The sequence below is a fragment of the Arvicanthis niloticus genome, chromosome 10, assembly GCF_011762505.2.
Source record: "Arvicanthis niloticus isolate mArvNil1 chromosome 10, mArvNil1.pat.X, whole genome shotgun sequence".
NCBI lineage: Eukaryota > Metazoa > Chordata > Mammalia > Rodentia > Muridae > Arvicanthis > Arvicanthis niloticus.
This window is the reverse complement of record NC_047667.1, coordinates 38321068-38341550: the sequence shown is the minus strand read 5'-3', so window position 1 is coordinate 38341550 and position 20483 is coordinate 38321068. Positions and strand designations below refer to the sequence as shown.

Below are 20483 nucleotides of genomic sequence, written 5' to 3'. Positions count from 1 at the left end.
ATTTCAATATTATCATTTCACAAAAATCACAATAAATTCTTAATATTTTAATATATCTAGTTGTCATAGTTAGCTTCAGTTGCCAACTTGACACACCTGGGAAGAGGGACCATCAATTGAAGAATCGCCTCCTCTTGATTGGCCTGTAGACACACTATGGGAGCATTTGTAAATTCCTAGTTGACGTAGGAGGGCCCAACCTACTATGGGCATTGCCTTTCCTTGGTAGGTGATTCCCAGACTGCATGAGAAAGGTAGCTGAGCAAGCCAGAGGAAGCTAGCCAGTAAACAGTCTTCTTCTCTCATCTCTGCTTCAGTTTCTGACTTGGCTCCCAGCACCCTTCCCCCATGATGGACTGTAACTTGTAAACCAAATAAATCCTTTAATCCTCTAGGTTGCTTTTGGTCAGTGTTTATCAGAGCAAAGAGAAGTAAACTAGGTCACCAGTCATAATAAAGTCTCTCTCTGTCTCTCTCTCTGTGTCTCTCTGTCTCTGTCTCTGTGTCTCTGTCTCTCTCTCTCTCTCTCTCTCTCTCTCTCTCTCTCTCTCACACACACACACACACACACACACACACCAACAATGAGAACAAATTCAAGGGAACTCAAATGTTTATTGTGGTGTCCCAAGAAAACTTCCGGGTGAACCTCTTTACTCGCCAGCCCCGCTCTCGCCCTTCATCCACTCGGCTTTCTTGAACCTTACCCCTTTTACCCTCTGCTCATCTATTCTGTTTGCTGCCTCCAGCCGAGTGTCCTCTTATATAAATCCAGAGAAACCTCAGTCTGCTCCACTTTCCTTTCAGACCATCCGGCCAGCTGGCAGGCTCAGCTGGACTAGAGCAGAGGAGGCAGTTACACTTTGCCTCTTGTGTCTGTCCCTCTTATCTGACTCAGACTCTCACGGCTCTGTAGCATCTGTCTGGGTGATGGAGAGGCTCTGCTTTCTCCAAAATCATGCCTGTCTTGAGGGTCACACTGTAATCTAGTTATTTTCTATCTGAACATGGCTCTGCCACGCTGCACCTGGACAATGCATATGGTTTCCTGCGCTGTCCCCGTTCCAGTTTGAGAATTCTTCGGAGTATTCCTCCTGCAGTGAGTGCTCCACCCCGTTACTTTTTAAAAACGAAGGTTTTTTTTTTTTTTTTTTTTTTAAATCAAAGGAAGCTTTTAGGTAGGCAAGAAGGGAGACAAGATACGGAGGCGTAGGGATGAAAATCAGGGAGGATTCCAGAAAAGTCAGAGAGGACTTTGGGCAAGTCAGGGAGGACTCCAGGAAGCTGATTTTGTTGATTCAGAGCTTAAAGACCCACCTTTAGGATTAAACTTCATTTCTGGGGGTTGGATTTCTCCAGATGAAATTTAAGTTAGCTGTTGGCGATATAATGACCATGTATTTGTGTATTTTATAGTCTGCTAATTTGTGTGGTGGCTTTGAAATCTTGATTCTTATACTAGAATTTTAAGTAAGCAGCATGGCTTTTCTAAAAGAAGTTTTTATAGACCAATCCTGATGTTTTCTTTTTCTTTTTTTTTTTCCCCACTAAACACCTGCTGCTGGACTGCTGTTTTTTGGGTTTTTTTTTGTTTGTTTGGTTGGTTGGTTTTTGTTTCTCTTAAAAGTCAATTTAGAATCACACTTCTCTGAGGAAACTTTTAGGCAAACTTGTATTAACATATTAACATTTTTCACTACTTTTGAGAAATGTACGCATGTACACAGTGAGACTGATCACACTCCTGTTCTTTCAACTCTGTCATATCCATCTCAATACATTTGCTTCCCAATTTCATGTCTTTCATTATTTTTTTATGTCAGTAAGTGCAGTTAGTGCTGCTTCTACACACATGGGGGTGGGGCCATCCACTGGTGTATGGGAATTGAATCAGTTGTTTAAATCACATCCTGAAGGCACAGAAGATAGGCCTCTGATAAACAGCTACAAGGGGGCAGAGTCCTTACCTTTAGATTAAGTTAAAACTTAAGGACTTCTGTGTGATATGAAGCTGAACTTTCCGCAGCTCTGTTGAAATGGAAAATGATTTCCTTCAAATCAACGATTGAAGAAACAGATAAGGAAAATACTAACCATCCAGTTTGTAAAAAATCCCTTCTGTTTAGATAAAGGAAAAGCATGAGTTTCGCTGTTTACTTTCCATGGGCAGAAATTCTTTTTTTTTTTTTTTTTTCTACTTGAAAATGTATCAGTGCTCGAAGTATGAATGGCTATTCTGTAAATTCAGCTAGCCCATGTCAATCTATAAAGAACTTGTAAAACAGAGCAATCCTCAGCCTTGTAACAAGTGCAGCAATTCTGTCTATGAAGTAGTAACACGCAGGCACTAATACATCAGGATCATCACTACTGATTCGGCTTCCCTTAGTTCCTCTCAGAAATTCCCAGATGGCAAAATAGACCCTGGAACTTCATGTTTGTCTCTCTGAGCACAGCCCTTCCCACCCACCCTTCTCCCCAGTTCACAGGATCCCCTGTGCTTTTAAAATATATGTTGATTCAGAATGATGAGATTGCTTCCTTCCAAACATAATGACCTGGTTTCTATTCCTGAGGCCCACATGGTGGAAGGAGAGAACTGGTTCCTGCAAGTTGTCCTCTGATCTCCACATGTGTGCTATGGCATGCACGAGTATGCATGTGCATACATATGCACGCACACATGTGCATTTGGGCACATTAAATACATGTTAAAAACAAATGTAAAAAATTATATAGATTTGTTAGTTTTCAAGTGTCGGAATGTGAACTGACTTACAGGACATGTCAAGGAGCTTGGAGTCTGTGCTAAAGTGTCAGGGAGTTTCCAGTCACTCTAGCATACCAAAAAGCTTATTTTTTTTTTTACAACTCCTGTTCTTCGATCCTGTGGTTACTATCATCTCTCCATCTCTATCCATCCTCGTTTTTTACATTAGTAATATACATTATAGGTTTGCCAATGATATGATGTGGAAGTTAGTTTGGAATTTAGACATTCTCAGAGCATGTGTCTATACTTGTGGCTTTGAAGTTCTTTCTTCTATTACAAAGGAAATAAACTGCAGAACAGTATATAGCTTCTGGCAAGAATAGCATTTCAGCTGCGTTCTTGGAAAAGGAATCCTCCCCCAACCCCTCCCGTGTCTGGTACAAATTACATCTCTTAACACTGAGTTTATTTTTATAGAAAGCTCAATTTATCTTAGAAACTACCACTAACAACCATTTAAGCGAAGGCCAAATGTTAATGCAGGGTTTGATGGCGTGTACTCTATTGCTCTAGCTTTCAGTAAAATTTTGTATAATGCATTGCATAATGCTTCCCTTAGATCTATTGAGGTATAACTGACAAAAATACATTTATTTAAGGTGTGTGGTGTGATGTCTTGATATTTGTATATATTTGAAATGATCACCACAATAGATAAACATACCAATAACTTCCTACAATTTCCTTCCCTTCCTCCTCTTCCCTTCCTACTGTCCCTCTTTGCTCTCTTCTCTTCTCCTCTACATTCTCCTGTCTCACCCCTTCTTGCCTCCCTCCTTCCTGCCCCCTCTCTCTCTTCTGTTTAATATTGCTACTGATCATTGTGAAAAGACAATGGGAAGCTCTGGCCCAACAGATGCTATGTTTTTGAGATACCCAAGAGGTTTCACACTGACTTTGTGAATCAACAACAGGCTGTATCAGCCCATTTTTGATACAATCTAATTTTCTTTTACTCTGTGTACTGGCTGGTTTTGTGTGTCAACTTGATACAAGCTGGAGTTATCACAGAGAAAGTAGCCTCCCTTGAGGAAATGCGTCCATGAGATCCAGCTGTAAGGCATTTTCTCCATTAGTGATCAAGTGGGGAGGGCCCATTGTGGGTGGTGCCATCCCTGGGCTGGTAGTCTTGGGTTCTATAAGAACCCAAGCTGAGCAAGACAGGGGAAGCAAGACAGTAAGTAACATCCCTCCATGGTCTCTACATCAGCTCCTGCTTCCTGACCTGCTTGAGTTCCTGTCCTGACGTCCTTCAGTGATGAAGAGCAACGTGGAAGTGTAAGCTGAATAAATTCTCCCTCCCAACTCCCAACTTGCTTTTTGGTCATGTTTTGTGCAGAAGTAGAAACCCTGACTAAGACCCTCTGCTTTGTATCTGACTAAGTCATACAAAAGTATAATTTTATATTCTAATTTTCCACCACTTACTTCTATTGATCAGCTAGTATCTAAAACTTCCAAAGCCACCTGGGACAAAACAAGCAAGCAAACAAAAGCAAGACAAACCCCAAATCACCTTGATGTGAACTTCCTGTACACTCTCGTCAGTAGAAACACGTCTACTAGTTCAGTGTCTAGGACAGAGAAGGAGTCCGTATCAATATCAAACAGTGAACGTCTAGCTTCATGACTGGGGCATCAGACCACGGGTTTACCAGTTAACATAAGCTTTGCTTACACCTGGATGTTGAGCATTAATGGGAAGTCTAGCACTCATTCCCCTGACCAGCAAGGATTCATATCATCCAACAGTCTCCAGCACCATTTCAAATACCATCATCTATATTTAGTTCATGTAGACTATACAGTAACCAGTCTCACTTTTCAAATTTTACTTTAAAGGGCACTTTAGAAATGATTTCAAAAGTCCTAAGCAATTCACAAGTGAGTAAATGAATGGACCCCTTGAGGTCATTGCATGAGTGTAGCGGGCTGAGGGTTATACTCAGTCTGTGCCCTTCTGTCTCACAACTGTGCACAGCAGTGTGTCCATGTAGGGTTGTGACGTGGTGGGTCTTAAATTGTAGTGGAACATGAACTGCTCTCTATTCCAATGCAGATTTTAATTTAGTAGGTTTGCGTTAAAGCTAAAACCTTTGGTTTTTTTTCTAATTTATTTTTATCTTTAATCTTTCCTCACAGTCCAGTCGATATCCCCCTCCTGTTCTGCCCTCCAACAGTTCCCCATCCCATTTCTCCCCACCCCCAGTCTCCAAGAGGATATCCTCACATCCCACACCCCCCACACCCCTCCAGGCTTCCCCACTCCCTAGGGTCCCAAGTCTCTCAAGGGCTAGGTGTGGCTTCTCTCACTGAGGCCAAACCAGGCTGTCTTCTGCTGTATATGTGTCTGGAGACATTGGACCAGCCAGTGTATGCTGCCTGGTCCAAGTAGAACCCTTGTTTTATGAGACAATTCAGAAAAATCATTTTTAAATAGCCAGCTATTATTAACTTTTTGCTTTATATACTATAGAAAAAATTTTAAGTCCAAGAAAACTTGTGGACCCACAGACAATAAAATTCCATTTAACAACAGCAAGGAGTGGGGAAGGTCCTTAGAATAAGTGGGGGGAAGTAGTAAGGAGAGAGAAGCAGTAGTTTTATCCCAGACATAAGGTTTTTGACAGTGGTTTTTGTACAGAGAAGTAAACCAGCAACAACCCAATTCTTCGGGAGTGGTCAAGAGCCATGGGTTTGACATATCCAGTTTAGGAGAGAGCCACCATAGAACACAGAACAATAATGTCCTCACCCATGAACAGATTAAAAGGGAGGTGAAGTGATCCACACAGATCTCCACACCTCCATGTGGCTCACACTGCTCTATGCTCTTCATGATGATAGCGCCCTCTTTAGAACGAGACCCCAGTATCCATTGAGGCTTACCATGTTTTCCCATTTTCTTTAAATATTTTGTCAGTTTCATTTATGTGTGTAATGGTTGCCAGGAGCCTGCCTGGCACAAGTTCTCTTTGGAAGGCAGTAGTGGGGTGTAGCATTGGCAGTTTTTGGGGGCAAAACTTAGTTTTGTGAGGTAAAAATTTGTTCACTTTTTGTAATATTTGCTTTTCTTAACTCTTGATATTCTGTGGCCAGAAACCACTGGCTTCTGGGGATTAACACCTGCTGTTTAGCAGTGGTGGTGGGGGGTGGGGGGCAGATATTAAGTAAAGAAGTTAGCTTATTCTGACTCTTTGTTCTTTCACTCAGGATCCCCTCCCTGATCAGCAAGAGTTTTATTAACTGTTAATGAGCCAGAGAAAGAGGAAAAGAAAGTCATGCATGCAGAAAGAAAATCTTTTATGCAGGCAACAGGCACAGATATGCATATATTCACACACACACACACACACACACACACACACACACACACTGGTCAGGCCCGACCACCTGTCTCATCAGCTCTACAAGTGTTCATGCATACTTACACACACACACATATATACCCACATACATATACATGTACCTATATGTACATACATGACGAACAAACATATACATATATGTATTTGGATGGATGGGGCAGAGCCTCCCAAGCTACCACCTTATTTTTCTGGCTTTTTTACATCATCTTAGACAAAAGTTCTTTAGAAAATTACCTCATAGATAAAACATTACATACAAGGGGAGATACAGAAGAATGTTGATATTAAGTTCAAAGCAGTGTTTCATTCTATAAGTTCATTATAAGTTCAAAATAAAGGTGTCACATGGCCTTGCTTTATCATAGTGACCATCTGTGGCTTCATCCTTGGATCTGCCCTAGAATGAATGTTTTTTCTTGATAACAAGTTTGTTTCAAGCCTATTTTCTTATCATAGTGCAATTATCCCATGACATCTGAACGTTTACAGATCTCTAATTGAAGCTTTCATACTATGAAGGGCTCAAAATTACTTGTATAAGTCAAGGAATTCTATGAAATCATGATTAGGAATTAGGAAATCATCAATTTGTCTACATAGCATTACTACAAGAGGCTATGTCTTCACTGATCTGCAGAATATTGGTCCAATAGGTTGGCTAATGCCCAGGAATCATTAGACTATGTAATAATAACAACAGGAAAGACATAACAATAAGAAGAAGCAATCCTGGGACCTTGCCACAGAGGTCCGTCACAGGCTGTCTCCAGAAGAACTCATTGCTTTCTGTAGTCTTTCCCACATGGCTCCTTGTGTTGCGCTATCCCAGACCAGCTGGAAATAAGACATGGACAACTGAGTCCTTCTCAAGGTGGTTTAATCAGGATGCTGGTACAGCTTCTTCCAAGTGACCCCGAGCCCTTCCCATGCTTAGCTAAAATACTTTCAAGTGGACCAATGCAATCTGGCCACGTGGCATCTCTCCATATGTCCACGTAAACTGGGGCCATTTTGTGCATTATCCTCATAGCCAAATAAGGACTTGTTTGTCCTCAGCAAGCAAGCTACCAGCGCCATCTTAGGGCGAGGTCCAAAGTGCCTTCCAGCTCCTGACAAATAGTCACACTCAAGCCCACTTCACTCTCTCGTCTTCCAATTCCCACGTGTAGCAGAATTTTCTCTGTATAATCACTTTAAATATTAACACAACAAGAAGCCTGTGATTAGACAGGGAAAAGGGAGGCAAAGTAAAGAGTTTCAGAGAAGGAGAGAGATGGGAGAAGGAACCAAGATGGAGGAGGAACAGGACAATCTAGATTCTGCCTGGCTTTCAATAGCCACGGGTAGTTATAATTATTGTATAAGGGATGGATAATTACAGGACAATTTGTCTTATCTAGATAGACAATTTATATCATTATCTATTGGCTTTGAAATTATTGTGTGGGCATCTTGTGAATTGAGAATTTATTGATATATAAATCAGACTAATTAATTGTAAGTTTCTAGAGTTTTGATTTACTGGGTTAAGGGTATTTGTGACCCCAGGAGGTGGATGGCTAAGAAGGTACTGGAGACTCTGAGGTGGTGGAACTGGAGCTGGGAAGACTGCCGCACAGAGGCTAGCCTAGAGGTGGCGGGACCTTGGGCAGTGTAGCTGGGCTTAGCACGGGAACTTGTGTTCTTTTTAATATTTCCCACAGCACCCACCCACTCCCATCTTCCTCCCAACTAGTTCCCCTCCTCCTTCATGTCTTTTTTGGTATAAGTCTTGTGCAGATAACCACTGTTGCAGTGTGTTCATGGTTGTCTTAGAGGTGCCATTCCCAGAATACCATGTTTCATAGCCCCCTCCCCCTCCTCTGGTTCTTACGATACCTCTGCTTCTTCTTCCACTGAGTTATCTTGGGTTTGAAGGTGTGTTATAACTATCCTATTTAGGACTGAGAACTCATAGTCACTGATTTTAGCACTTTGACCAACTACAGGTTTCTGCATTACCTGTCACCTTTTGTAAAAAGAATCATCTTTAATCAAGGCTGAGAACAGTATTAATCTATGGGTCCAAACACTGCATATTTAGGAGGCAGTTTGGCTACAGGTCCATTCACCAAAACATCAGTAGCAACAGTGCTCTCCCACCATCTCTGGCCCAGAGTATGATCTTTGCAGTCATATACATATACGTATACGTATACGTATACGTATACGTATATGTATATATATATATAATTTTTGTAGTCATATATATATAATATAAATTTTTTGAATGATAAATGTTTCAATCAAAAAGCAACTTATGCACACATTGTGATTCAACATTTATAAATAAAAAACTGCCTTAATATGTTCAGTAAATAAACATTAAGACCCTGCTATGCACAAACCAGACTTATAGATGTTGGTATGCGGATCTGTGTGCATGCATGCACACATGTATGCGTGTTAAAAATTCTAATATTTTACAGTTTCTAGTTTCCAAAAAAATATTAACTTTTTTTAATAAAATAGACTTTATTATTTAAAAAAAGACCTTAAAATTAAGTTTAAAAAAAAAAAGTGAGACATCAAAATCAACCAGACCTAAAGTCTTTACAACTTGAGCAACGTATGGTTAGAACCTGGGCATACATGCATACATGTAGAACATACATACAGTAGAACACGAAGAAAAGGGAACAAGAGAAGGTAAATAAATATTAGGGATGAGGTAGCACCGAATGCAGGGAATGGTGAAAGATTATGAAACAGGAGATGGTGCTGATTGTTTTCCTAGTTCTATCCCCACCCCCTTCTCTCTTCTCTCTCTCTCTCTCTCTCTCTCTCTCTCTCTCTCTCTCTCTCTCTCTCTCTCTCTCAATTTGGTGGTGGATACATGTGTAAAACACTTCTGATACTGAGAGGGTAAAATTTACCATAAAGTTTGTCATGGCTTCCTCTTCAGATGCAGTCACAGGCTCACTGCTCCAGGAAGCACTTGTGTTCAGAACCCAGAGCTTCAGAGTCAGTCAGAAAGTGTCTTGTCATTCATACCCCTCAAAGCCATGTCACTATTGCACCAGCGGTCAGATCTCATCTGGCAGGTGGGTATTGTAGTCTTCAGGGTTCACAGCTGGGAAAGGCCATAGATGAATTTTCTATAGCAGACTGTATAGAACCCTTGGGTACCATGAATACTAGCTAACAGAGAGGAAGTTTCCAGATTGGTTCCAGTCTGACTTCTCTGTGTCCTGTGTCCAAAGTGTGTAGTGTTCTTATGAAAAGCTCTTACCAACTAGTTTCTCAGGCAAGAAGAGCAAGGACAAGAGCTTGCTTTACTTGGGAAGCTTCTGAGAGCACCCTGGCCAACAACTCAGTATATTACAGTATTTATACTTGACTCAGTGCTGGACTTGATGGGGCATTGGGATGGAGAGGGATGGGATGGGGCTAGCGTTTCCCCCTTGTCCACATCTCCCTACAATTCTAAGATTCTAATACATTCTTTGAGACCCACTATCTAGAGCTGATAACCTGGCAGCCACAGTGTCAGGTTAGTGACCGATTACTTGGCACCCGATGACAGCCCAGAGATCGCTCCTGGAGGCGATGTCTCTGCCTCCCCAGAGAGCTCGCATGTGTTTAGCAATCTGAAAGTTTCCTGCCCGGTTCGTTTTAGTTTACAACAGGGTACACAGGCTGCTTAAGTAAACAGACAACATTTGAACTAAATTTAACTGGGCTGTTGTGGTGGATTGCGGAGTGGCATTGTGCTCTCCGGTTGACAGTTTTGTGTCTCTCCGCTTCGACTTTCCTCCATAACAGGAAGTGGAAGTTCTGAAGCACCACAGAGCCTGCCTGCTCTTGGTATTTCCGGGCTCACTGAGACCAGAGAATGGCGGAAGAGACAAATCCTTCTTGTTAGATAACATTCCAGGTTGATTTCTTAACCAGTGTGCACAGGATCAAAGGTCTCCTAGGTACAGGTCGGCATCCCAAACTTTGATGCTTATCTAAGCAAACCACTTTCAACTCTCCTCAGCGGGTTCTAGCGGGCAGGTGCCTCTGAGATAAGGAGAAAGTCAGCACTGAGGAATGAGGACACGCTCCCACGCAGCGGCTCAAAGCAGTGATATTCCAGTCTGTGGTTGCTCTCTCTCTCTCTCTCTCTCTCTCTCTCTCTCTCTCTCTCTCTCTCTCTCTCTCTCTCTCTCTCTCTCTCTCTCTCTCTCTCTCTTATGACATAGGTAATCAAAACCTTTAGTAACTCGAAGACCGAGGGCTTAGAAACTGGAGTGGACCTGGAGACAACTCTTTTCACTCAAGAGTTCTCCCAAGTGCAGCAAACACAAACAAAGCAACATCAATACCCTCCCCCCAAAAGATCTTTTAGGAATTCTTTCAAGCATTTTACCAGAAGCTGAGACTAAGTGACCACCCCCGCCGGTTCCATGGCATCTAAACCAAGGGAAAGCGCACAGAGTTAGAACAGACACAGCATTCTATGCTGTATTTCCTAGATTTTTGGTTGTGAGCCTGGCTTTTAATGGCGAGCCATCTCTCCAGCCCTATGTTTCCTAGATTTTATGTTTCAAGTTAGCTCTTCCCTTTTCTTACTTGTTTCCATAGGGAGAAATCTTTGAAAACAACGAAGCTTCTGAATTTGTGAATTAGACCCGAGGGTTTGGCGAGTAACTGGGGAAACTGAGGAAGCCTACTCATCTGAAAAGGTAGCAAGTTTTCAGCTCTTACTGGAACTTCTGTGGTAAGTTACCCATTGCCACATCCAAGCAAAGTGAAACTGACAGTCCCATCATGCCTATGCTTGAATGTCTAAAACCACTACTCTGCCAGTGCTATCAGGTTAAAAGGATTCAGTTTGTCAACACCAACCATGAAACGTCTGAAGTCAAGTCGTCATGCTAGTGTTTGTTGATGGGCTCACATTGACTCATACAACAGTAGTGTTTATTGTTACACACTTCCGACCTCATGATTTCTGGTATGACCAATGTCTCCAGTTTTCCATCTGACATTGCACTTGCTAGGGTTTCCTTTAAATGCCCGTGTGCCATGTGTGTTTTCTCCTAGAAGTACACTGATGTTTCAGCATCGTCTTCTTAGAGCTTAAACTATTCTATCAGTTGGGGCAGGTTCTGAGACAAGCAGGAGTCCTGGATTTTAACCTGAGCTCAGTTGTGGCCTCTCATCTTGACTTCAGCCGTCTACCTTGTGGGTAGGTGTTTAAAATGTAGATTCTAGGAGCTTTGAGGATTCTGGATTATAGATTCTTTTTAAAGAAGACTGTCTTATAGCAGGCTCACTCTCTTTATCCGGAATCTGACAATTTCTTGTCATTTCCATCATTTACAGCGACCAGGCTGATCCTATCAGGACATAAATCACACACGCTGCCAATCCTCCGCTTAAAAATAGCGCACTATGGACTCCCTTTTCATTCAGAAGGAAAACACAAATCCTTAAGAGAGCCACCAGGACCTGCTCCACCTGGCCAGTGTGACCTCTCCAAGGTCATTTCTTTTGTCATTTATGCATCTGTGTAGCCACAGGCCTCCTTTCTGAACTTGGTACAGAAAAGTCTTGACTGGTCTCTCAGTGGGCTTAGCCTCTCCTCTGCCTAATACCCGCACGCTGAACTCTCTCTAAAGATCCATGTTCCTTTCCTGGTGATCCACGTAAAACAATACGTCTCCATCATGCTTCTTTTCCATCTTCTCTCTTCCTAGTTCATTGCTATGTCCCATACACTGAGTTTATTTATCTCACACATTTTATCCACCTTCTCCTTAGGATGTGAGCTCCACGAACAAATCTTGCTTTTTAAAAATAATTAATTAATTAGTTATTATTCTTTTTTACATTCTTGTTTTGCTGCTGTTGTTGTTGTCATCTTTTTTTTTTTTTTTTTTCTGTCTTGCATTTTAATGCCAGTGCCTGGCTCAAGGTGATAGCAATAAATATTATTGCAGCATTGATTGTCTCTCACATTGTTTCTTTAAATCCCTTGGGGCTGTATCTTGTTTGCTTGTGTTCCTAGGATGGAACACAATGCCTGGCAGTTGTTTTTAATAGATGTTTGGTATATGAAGACTTAAGCAAGTTACTGAGCATGTAAACACAGGGCGACTGGACTCTTTCTCATTGGATTTTAAGTCTGTTCTACTGAACTCTCATTAAAAGCGTCTTGGTTACATTTCATATTGTCCTTGTTGAGTTAACTATTGGACAATACTGTTTGGATGTTCAAAGCTGTGCATTTGAAAATGTCCTCATTAAACTTCACCCGAGAACTCTTATCCTGGTGACGATCTAGTGATCTAAAAATGGAATGCATTTAGACTTGTATAAAAACTTTTATTTCTATATATTTCAGATTTAAACCATTACAGTATAGGATCTGTCCATAGCATAGACAGGCAATAAATTGTGATTATAGTAAAACAGAGGATAATCTCACACAGCCAATCTGTTTTTGCTGCAAAAAGCAGCTAAAACCTTAAAAATCTAAAATGTCATGCAATTTTAGTGAATATAGTCTTCATATTACATTGCTTCTTAGGTATCTTTAGTCTACATCAGAGGTTCCCAACCTGTGGGGTCATGACCCCTTTGGGAGTTGCATATCAGATATCTTGCATATCAGATATTTATATTATGATTCATAACAGTGGCAAACTTACAGTTATGAAGTAGTAACAAAATAATTTATGGTTGGGAATCACCACAACATGAAGTACTGTATTACAGGGTCACAGCATTAGGAAGGCTGAGAACCATTGCTCTACATACATGTCTCTTGACCTAAACCTCCTCGGTGCTCTTTCTACCTTCCTACCCTTCTGAAGCCAAAGTTTTAGTATCAACTCCTAATATTTGATATTTAAAGAAACCATAGATGTTAGAGTGGAGTGAAACAATGTTGTTCTTACTAGCTTCTTTTATTTAGTGTAATGTCCTCTAGTTCCAGGTCCAGGGTCTTCTTTATAAGGTTGAATTTTCTTCTTAAAGGTTAAATAATATTCCATGGTATTTATCATCCATATTTCCTTTAACCACTTTCCCACAAACAGACACAGTTTTCTTGTCTTGGCTATTTGATATAACTGCAACTGACAATCGAGTTGAGTTTAATCTTCATAGGATGAGAATTTACATTTGTTGAGCATACATCCAGAAGGAGAATTACTGAATCATATGATAGTTTAATCTTTAATTTTTAGAGGAGTCTCCATGCTGTTAAAAACATTTCCTATCCACATCACTTTCCGTAGTGACCACCAATCTACGTTTGCATCCACAGTGAATGTGGGCTTCTTATTCTTCACACTCTTGCCAACTTTGGTTCTCTGTCATCTCTGTCTGATGGTAGCTACTGATCATGAAGTGGTTTTAATTTGCATTTCCCTTCATATCAGATATGAGCATTCTCCCTTTCCTCCAGCCCAGTCTCAATTGACAATGCAGAAGCACCACTTGCCCCAAATAAAGACTTACAGCCACTCAAATCTAAAATGTTATGACTGTCTACATTTGTCACGGGATAAATGACTCCCCATCTGATGTCTCACCGCCACAGTTAATCACAAGGTCAGGTCAGTTTTGTCTCATTCTAAAGCCTTTAATATCGTCTCCCTATCCAAATCTAAAACAGTGCCCAACTGTGTACCTACTCTCTTTCTCAACCTTCCATTCCTCCCCTTACTGGCTTCCTTGGCATCCTGCTAAAGGAAGATTTTTATATACAAGAAAGACAAATGAGGCTTATAAAAACCACGAAGACTGGACGGGCAGTGTGGCTCAGTGCTAGATTATGTGCTTAACATGAAGGCCCTGGGTTCAATCCTTTGAAACCAGCAAACAAAACAGTGATGGTTTTTTACTCTCTGAGGTGTGGTTATATCAACCACAAATGTTGGTAGTTCCGAGAACTTGGCATGTAAAATGCCTAAACTGGTTTTTAAGACTGAGGCATTGTTGTGGGATGATGGGAATGATCAGATTCTATATTCTGGTGCATCTAATTAAATTAACCTGTAACAATCCAGCATGGATGAGATACAGAAAGACATGCCCTTTGTCCTTAAGTCAGATGGTCTGAGTCTGTGTGCATGTTCCTGCCAGGGCTCTTCATAGTACTTTAGGAATATACTACTTTTTAAAAAAAATAAATTGATTTATTTATTTTATGTATATGAGTACACTGTCACTGTCTTCAGACACTAGAAGAAGGCATCAGCTCCCATTACAGATGGCTTTGAATCACCATGTGGTTGCTGGGAATTGAATTCAGAACGTCTGGAAGAACAGTCAGTGCTTTTAAGCACTGAGCCATCTCTCCAGCCTCCAAGAATATATTACTTTGAGAGTTGTCTGGAGGTCACAGGATGAAATCTAATGTCGCTCCTTAGGTGGAATGTATACCGTGGATGAGCACACTCCCCAGGTCACAGTGCCAGGGATTGAACATAGATCTGTGCATATTAGGCAAGCTTTGGGTAAGCGTCCAGGCCCTGGCTAAGGAACTCCTTCCCAAGGAAGATGAGGTTTTTCTAAAATCAAACTCTACTTGTGTCTATGGCTTCCTCTTCTGCCACATTTGTATTGAGAAGAAGAAAAAGGAAAGCAAAAAAAAAGTTTTGGTTTCTAAAAAATTGTACAGTAGAAATTCTGCAAAGAGAATAATTTTACCCTTTAAAATTTTCCTCATTTTTCTTTTAATTTGAAATTAGCTGAACTTATCACATTCATCTTTTTTTTTTTTGGCTTATCAAAATATTGATAAGATTTAAGGACAAGTCAGAATTACCCGAATTTTTATTTCTTTTACATCTTGGGTCTGTGAGTTTAGGCTGCTCAGGAGGCTCCCAGTAGTCATGAATTAACTGAAAATAGTGGCAAATGGTCTTTGTATTGATGAGCATTGCATTAACAAGGCGTGAAAAAGCTCACACTGGCAAGGCCTCTTCTTCCCAGTCCAGCTTTGCTGTTTATTCTCTCTTGTTGGCAGAGAGCCCACAGGGAGAGCGCAACTTCTGTGCCTGAAGCTAGCCAGATAGTCTGTGCATGTGGCAACAGGAACTTTATCTTTCTACCATGAGTAATGATTTGGAATAGGCAGAGACGGAGAAGCCGATATCAATTATTGTGGCGATCTTCAACTCACTGCTAATCCAGCCGTGGGAGAGGCTTCAGCACTTCTGCCAGCTCACCCTCTGCTGCCACACCTGCCCGAGCTGAGGTCTGCACACAAGCATGCCAGGGTGGGCGAGAACCCACAGCAAAAGACGGATGTCACAGATGAACCAGAAAGGACCAGGCCACATTGCTAAATCGCATTGCCATTTGTAAGAGATTGGCTGTGGTAATTATTTTCCTACCAAGTTTTCTCACATAATTTTCAGAAAATTAAAACCATGACTTGCATGCAAATATAAAATGAACACATGTCAAGGATTGATTCAACTCATTTATAAGACTTGAAGAAATCAGTCAGTGCTAAAATTGTTCTTAAAAGTATTTGAAGGCTTAGGTATTTTTAAGAAATTTAATGAATGACTGCTAGGATAAGAATGCTGGACTAGATTTTTAAAATATGTTTAATATTTTATGAGACAAGAAGCCATTGTCCTAGTGCAGTTTCTGTTGTTCTTATTGAAATACCATAAAAGCCAGGCAGCTTACAAAGAGGGAGACATGCTAATCCCACGGTTCTGAGAACCCAAAAGCGTGGCTTCAGAATCTATTTCACATCTGGGGAGGGAGGCCTTTCTGCTGGGTCATGACATGGCCGAGAACATCATGTGTCAAGGCAGCAAGATGAGCTCGCGTGTCTTTTCCTGCTTAGAAAGTCTCTCACGCCACCATGAGCACCCACTTTCATGGCCTCCAGTCCTCATTGGTGGCCACAGCGCCCACTTCCAAATTCTATTTCCATATGACTTTGAGAGTTAAGTTTGAAATATATAATTTGGAGGACGAAATAAAATCATACCAGACACGAACTTTGGAAGAATTTATTTTACAAACCAAAACAGTGGGCACTTATATTGGACAGAATTCTGCAAGCTTTGTGATATTGTTTCTCTATCCCAGAATTTTAAGAAGTAAGTAATAGCTTCAGTGAGGATATTGCCCTAGATGGTACCTGGGCTGCATCTTTAGTCATGTGACAGTCAGACAACATGCCATCTATATTTTTTCCATGGTGAAGTTTTCATTTTTAAAAGAACTGTGTATTTTTCTTACAGAGGCACCGCCCATACATAATCATATGGGAAACAACCTCAAGTATTTGATCAAAATAAGTGGTATTTAGAGAATGGTCAGTACTTAGATAAATCCTTTGAGATGAAGCAATATGGACCACATTGGATTTACTATTGTTGTTGTCAAATCTCTGTGGCAGCCCTGTTCATGTTAGCAAAAGCCGGAGACAGCCCAGTGGCCCCTCAGAGGGCCATGGGCAGACAGCTACTACATTCCTTCACCAGGCTACCATTAAGCAGTCGAAATGATTAGACAGCACAATACAGGTTGATATAAATCTAATATTAAGTAAAAAAAAAAAAACAAGCTTCAAAGGGAAACATAAAGATATCATCATTTTGTAAAGTTAAAAACAACCTTAAACTTCATATCTAGACACATGGGAGATATGTTCAAATCATGTAAGAGGAATGGAAGAGAGAAACACAGACTGTGTCTGGCAGTTCCCTTAGATTGGATCATAGGAATGGAATGGTGCCGACTATATATTGGTGTCTCATTATATATATATAGAAAGCCCTGAAAAATTTAGTGCCAAACGAACCCAACTGTTTAATTATACCTACAGATTTCCCTGGCCAACGATTTGGGTAAGGCACACGAGGTTAGTTTGTATTTGCTTTGTGATGTCTGTATCCCAGTTGGGAAGACTTGAGGGATGGGATTGACTGAGTTGTCTGAGGATGTCCAGAGCTGATGCTGCCTAGTGGCGGATTCACAGTGTGGCCTAGTATGAACTTCCTCAGAATGCTGGCTTCATTGTAAGAAAGGAAAATAAAAAGATAATGTATTTTCTATAAGGTTGCACAGTGTCACTTTTGCCGAGCTCCACTGGTCAGATCCTCCTCATTTCAAACAGAGAGCACAGAGACCTCGCTACTTAGTAGGTGGAAAGTGAATTTCTCAGCACAATAAGAGCATATGTGGTGGGAGCTACCTCTGTGGCCACTCTCAGATACGTTTTGTGGCTTGCTATAGTTTGGGTTTAAAGTGTCCCCAGCAAAGGCCCACCTTTTCAAAGCTTGTTGCTCAGAGTCATGCCATTGAGAGGTGGTAGTAGCTACTTAAGAGGTGGGGCCTAGTGATAGACTTTAGGTTATTAAAAGCATACCCTGAAGGGGATTGTGGGACATCACTCCCACCCTCTTCTTCTCCCTGTCTGTATGCTGGCCATGAATTGAAGATCTCTGTCCAACCGCAAGCTTCCTGCCCCAGTGTGCTGTCTTTCCATAGGCCCAAGAGAATTGGGCCAATCAGCTAGGGACCAAAACAGTGATCCAAAACAAACTTCTTCTCTTTATAAGATGATTAGTGTGGATATTTAGTTGCAATTGGGGACATTGACTAACGCATAGCCTCTGACAGTGGTAGAGGAAGGTATTGTTGAAACCTTGTTTTCTTGTTGAGTGGTGGGTTCGTGGGCTCTTTGCACATTATTAAAAACACCAAAATGAAAAAAAAAACCTACCACCCCCAAATAAATAAGAGCATTTTTATACTAGTAATGCATCTTAAATCAATATTATATTTAGTATACTTTGCTGCCCTGGCAGTCCAACACACAAATAAAAAATAACCTAGAGATCAGTATTCATTACCTTCACCTTGGATTACTAACTATTAAGTTTTTTTTTTTTTTTACACCATGCTCCTTCAAAACTTCTCACTGTCTAGTCCATGCTCCCCTCAAAGCCCCCGAGTTCAGCAGCATTAAGATAAACCCTGTCTGGAGTCCCAGTGGAGCGATCCACCAATCCACCTACAAAACTTTCAACCCAAAATCTACAAGTAATGCAGGCACAGGGGAGGGAGCAGAGACTGAGGGAATGGCCAACCAATAGCCAGCCCAAGTTGAGACCCATCCCATGGGCAAGCACCAGTCCCTGACACTACTAATGATACTCTGTTATGTTTGCAGACAGGAGCATACTGTCTTCTGAGAGACTCCACCCAGCAGCTGACCCAGACAGATATAAATACCCCCAGCCAAACGGTGGATGGAGCTTGGAAACTCTTATGGAAGAATGGAAGGAAGGATTACAGGCCCTGAATGGGAATAGGGACTCCACAGGAATACCAACAGCATCAACTAACCTGGACCCTTGGGGCTCTCAGAGTCTGAACCACTAACCAAAGAACACAAAAGGCTGGACCTAGGCCTCCCCACTCAAATGTAGAAGATGTGCAGCTTGACCTTCATGTGGGTCCTGAACAACTGGAATGTGGCTGTCCCAAAAGCTGTTGCCTGTGTATGGGATATGTTCTTCTAGCTGGGCTGCTTTGTCTGACCTCAGAGGGAGAGGAAGCACCTAGTCTCACAGAGACTTAAAGTGCCAGGGTGGGGGGAAACCCAAAGGAGCCCCCACTGGCTCAGAGAAGAAGAGGAGGGGGTAAAGGAAAAGGATTGTGGGAGGGGGTGACAGGCAGGGGGACAGTGAGTAAGATGTAAAGTGAATAAGTAAAAAAAAAAAAAACAAAAACAAAATTAAATAATAATTAAAAAAGATAAACCCTGTCTGATGGCAGATCTATTTGCTCTTGTGGTCTTCTAGAAGATTTCTCCTAATACTAAAATCCACACTGACTCCTCAGGGGTCACAGTGCACCAGTGCCTCATCCCCATCTATGGACAGTAGAAGACTTTGCAGTGCTCTTTCATGCAGCACCATTCAGCACATGTGGTGTCCAGTCAAGTCTTGCTCATTTGAAGTTGTTTCGGAGATCTAATGTAGTCATCCACAGTTTCTGTGGAGGAGTTTTAGTCCCATTTTATTGCTTTGAGAGAAAGAAGAATCTCTGATCTGATATCTAGGTTATCAACTGCCCTAATCACCTTTTGCAGTATCCACACATATAATTAACAAACTGATTATATTTTGTTTTAAGATGATCAAGAAAGAACAGAATCCTAGTAATCCCATACTGTAATACATGTTTATGATCCTACACTCAGCTTGAGTACTCATGAAAGTTCAACATCAGCCTGGCATACAGAATGAATTCCAGGCCAGCCAGGGCCTCAGGGTCACATTCTTGTCAAAACACACACACACACACACACACACACACACACACACACACACACACACACACTAGCAGCAGCACCACCACCACTACCAAAATAATAAAACACTGGAGAGGTGGACTCTGCATCAATTGTTTTTAGCCCATGTCTTTGTTTGTATGTTTATTTTTATTTATATGAGTACACTGTAGCTGTCTTCAGACACATCAGAAGAAGGCATCAGATCCCATTACAGATGTTTTGAGCCATCATGTGGTTGCTGGGAACTGAACTCAGGACCTCTGGAAGAGCAGTCAGTATCATTAACTGCTGAGCCATCTCTCCAGCCCTCTGTCTTTGTTTTTAAAGACACAATTCCTTTAACTGCTCCCCATCTAAAGATTACATGCATGGCTGTTTTATTTGCTTCTTGTGTGGTTCTCAGAATCTATGTGGTGTTATTGTTCATTCATTTACTTATTCATGTTACATGCCCTAAATGTGGCACTACCAATAAGGCCGTGTACTTCTGTCTCTCCTGTCCTACCCCTTTGAGCAAGGGCTTGGGCAGTCTTTGGTCTCCTGGCACGTTGTTTTCCCTGATACTGTTGACAGCAGGGTCAGATTTACTAATGTCACCTGGAGAAGACAGGGAAGGGTACAAGGCGTGAACTGGTCACCTTAAGAAGGCAAGTGTTTGTGGGGGAGATAGACTTTCAGGAGGTTTGGTTGTTCCTTTGTTTATTTATTTAATTAATTTAAAAATCTTGATTTAATTCAGTCAGATTTGATATAAGACAGAAACATCCTAGCACTCAGAGCAGGTTATTAACTTGTCCTGAACCGCATAGTAGATGTAAAGTTTTTTATTGCTCTTGGCATGAGTCTTAGCATGTGAGGACCAGCATGCAATTCAAAACGATGTTTCTTTAAAAAAAAAAAAAGTTCAAGTTCATTAAAATTTTCATGTGAAGTTTTATATTTTGATATTCTGTGTGAGTGAATAGAACTAGGCTAAATAAGCTTCTGGAAACAGTGCCTCAAACACCGGAGAACTAACGTTTTCAGATTT

General features: G+C 41.2%; 1 long non-coding RNA gene across 2 annotated transcripts; it reads left to right on the top strand.

Moving 5' to 3' along the window:
* The first annotated feature begins 808 nt into the window (after positions 1–808).
* Positions 809–19028, top strand: LOC117715939 (uncharacterized). Of its 2 annotated transcripts, XR_004607714.2 has the most exons (5): positions 809–1099; positions 3984–4051; positions 10750–10885; positions 16389–16462; positions 18326–19028. It is a non-coding gene; the product is annotated as an uncharacterized LOC117715939 (long non-coding RNA). The 2 variants fall into 2 exon arrangements; XR_013112860.1 differs by lacking the exon at positions 16389–16462.
* Positions 19029–20483: the final 1455 nt, after the last annotated feature.